Consider the following 2,499-nt stretch of genomic DNA (forward strand, 5'->3'; position numbering starts at 1 on the left):
TGGGTTCGGGTCTGACCTTCGGATCTCTGAGGCACTTGCCCCTCTCTGCCTTCCCCGGGGGGTTCACAGGGGCTCCCTCTCCCCCCAGCACTGCTGGGGTCCCATCATGGGTTTCTCTCTCGGTTCTAAAGCCACCACTGAGTTGTCTTACTGGCTCATCTTTACCCGTCTTCTATGCCTGGGGAATAAAACCTCCCCATCAAGAATAATCAAGCCCAGGGGCGCCTGGGTGGCTCAGTTGGTTGAGCAACTGCCTTCAGCTCAGGTCATGATCCTGGAGTCCCGGGATCGAGTCCCGCATCGGGCTCCCTGCTCAGCAGGGAGTCTGCTTCTCCCTCTGACCCTCCTCCCTCTCATGCTCTCTGTCTCTCATTCTCTCTCTCTCTCAAATAAATAAATAAAATCTTAAAAAAAAAAAAACAGAAGGGACCTTTAAAATCTACTCATAAAAAAATAATAATTTTGGGGGCGCCTGGGTGGCTCAGTTGGTTAAGCGACTGCCTTCGGCTCAGGTCATGATCCTGGAGTCCCGGGATCGAGTCCCGCATCGGGCTCCCTGCTCAGCAGGGGGTCTGCTTCTCCCTCTGACCCTCCCCCCTCTCATGCTCTCTCTATCTCATTCTCTCTCTCAAATAAATAAATAAATAAATAATCTTTAAAAAAAAAAGAATAATCAAGCCCATATCTACACTGCCACAAATATGCAATAAATCAGGGTGGAGACCCGCCTGTTCTCCAGCACCTGCAAACACAGAACAAGCATCTGTTCTCTAGATTTGTGTGGGTCAAATGTGCTGCTGACATTACGACTTCTTTCCCCACAACTGAGTAAGTTTAGTGATCAAGTAAGTTAGGGCAACACCAGGTTGACCAATGGTAAATATGCATATTTACCACAGGAATTATCAGAAATTTAATGTGCATTGGGCATTTCCAGGAGACGTGTAAGGGATAACACATTGTCCAAATGTAGTTAATTGTCAAACCCTCTCATCAAGGCACATCTCCCTGGAACAGTGACCTCAGCGCATACTTAGAACACCCCAGTTTAGACACCTATTACATTCAGGAGTTTTATGTGGTGTGTAACACATAGTAGGTCATCAACATGGTATCAAAGGCGTTTCAGGGATTACATACTATACATGCACGCATGATCTCAGTCCTCCTCCAGGGACCCCCTCCCCCAGTCTGTAATACCTGCTGGGTCTTGATCTTTTGGTACAGTACAGGGGAAGGAACAGAGAGCAAGTCCCGGAAAGGGAGAAATTGGTGGGATTTTCAACAGAAAGCTTTGAGAACTGCTGTTGTATGAAAAAGGGAGAGAGAAAGTAATACAAGCATCCTGGGAGAGGGTAGAAAAGTTTGGGGAGGAGAGAGTCTCTAAAAACTGAAATGTGATATAGAGAGAGTGGAAAAAGAAGGTAGGAAGAAGGTTTACAGTGTCTTGTGATGGAATCTTCCTTTGGCCTTTGGGAGAGACTTCATTTGCTTTTTGACTTATTCTTTGCCTTCTGGGTTGTTTGGTTTTTCAATCAGATGCCATGCCTTGGCTAGCTTCAGGGTGACAGCAAATCAAGGGCTTTACTGCAGATTTCACTGATAATAATATTAACTCTTTTTTTTTTTTAATTTTATTTATTTATTTGACAGAGAGAGACACAGCGAGAGAGGGAACACAAGCAGGGGGAGTGGGAGAGGGAGAAGTAGGTTCCCCGCTGAGCAGGGAGCCCGATGCGGGGCTCGATCCCAGGACCCTGGGATCATGACCTGAGCCGAAGGCAGACGCTTAATGACTGAGCCACCCAGGCGCCCCTCAAGTCAGTGTTTTACTTGGTAAACATGTCTGAGACCATGCATCCCTGGCTGCTAAGCATCATGGCGGACAGGGCTAGAAAGGTAAAAGCTTTATTTTGAGCAGGGGGCAAAGACAAGGCAGCAGTTTATAGCTACATTGTAACTAGATCCTGCATCAATATTAACTCTTTCTTATCATCACCTACCTGTAGGTCTTCTTGCTTGCTCTCCCCAGAATAGGATAATGGAACTAGAAACGTGGATCTGGGTCCTGACTCTCAGATATATCAAGTGCGTCACCCTGATTGAGTTAAACGCCACCTAAAGACCCCACATCTCTAAATTGTAATGCAGAATGGGCCAAGGAAAGCCAAACTCAGACAATCCAAGGGATCCCTTTTTTCCAGAAGCTTGGACGGCAAGGTGAGCATTTGTTTCTAGCAGGTAAGCCTGACAGGTCCCCTCTGGTCTCAGCCCAGCTATCACAATTCAGGAGCACCTCCAGGGGGGTCAGAGGAGGCCCCAACCTTTTGCCTTCCCCCCACCCCCAGATAAATATGATGTGTGAACTGGCGCTTCCAGCCACGCTTAGATTTCAAGGGTAGGTCTGCATCAGGGGTCCTGTCCAATTTTATGAAATCAAATGAGTGCATTTTGTTTCCTGCTTATAATTGCTGCCTAAAGCATCTCTGCAGGTGACCT

At 47.1% G+C, this 2,499-nt stretch overlaps 1 non-coding gene across 1 annotated transcript; it reads right to left on the reverse strand.

The window, feature by feature from the left end:
- Positions 1–1,842: 1,842 nt before the first annotated feature.
- LOC123835040 (small nucleolar RNA SNORA63) lies at positions 1,843–1,973 on the reverse strand. Its single transcript, XR_006788600.1, has one exon. It is a non-coding gene; the product is annotated as a small nucleolar RNA SNORA63 (small nucleolar RNA).
- Between the last annotated feature and the right edge of the window lie 526 nt (positions 1,974–2,499).

Source organism: Mirounga angustirostris, unplaced genomic scaffold, assembly GCF_029215605.1.
Source record: "Mirounga angustirostris isolate CCGP_5_RB_7025 unplaced genomic scaffold, mMirAng1.0.hap1 SCAF_1, whole genome shotgun sequence".
NCBI classification, from domain to species: Eukaryota; Metazoa; Chordata; class Mammalia; order Carnivora; family Phocidae; genus Mirounga; species Mirounga angustirostris.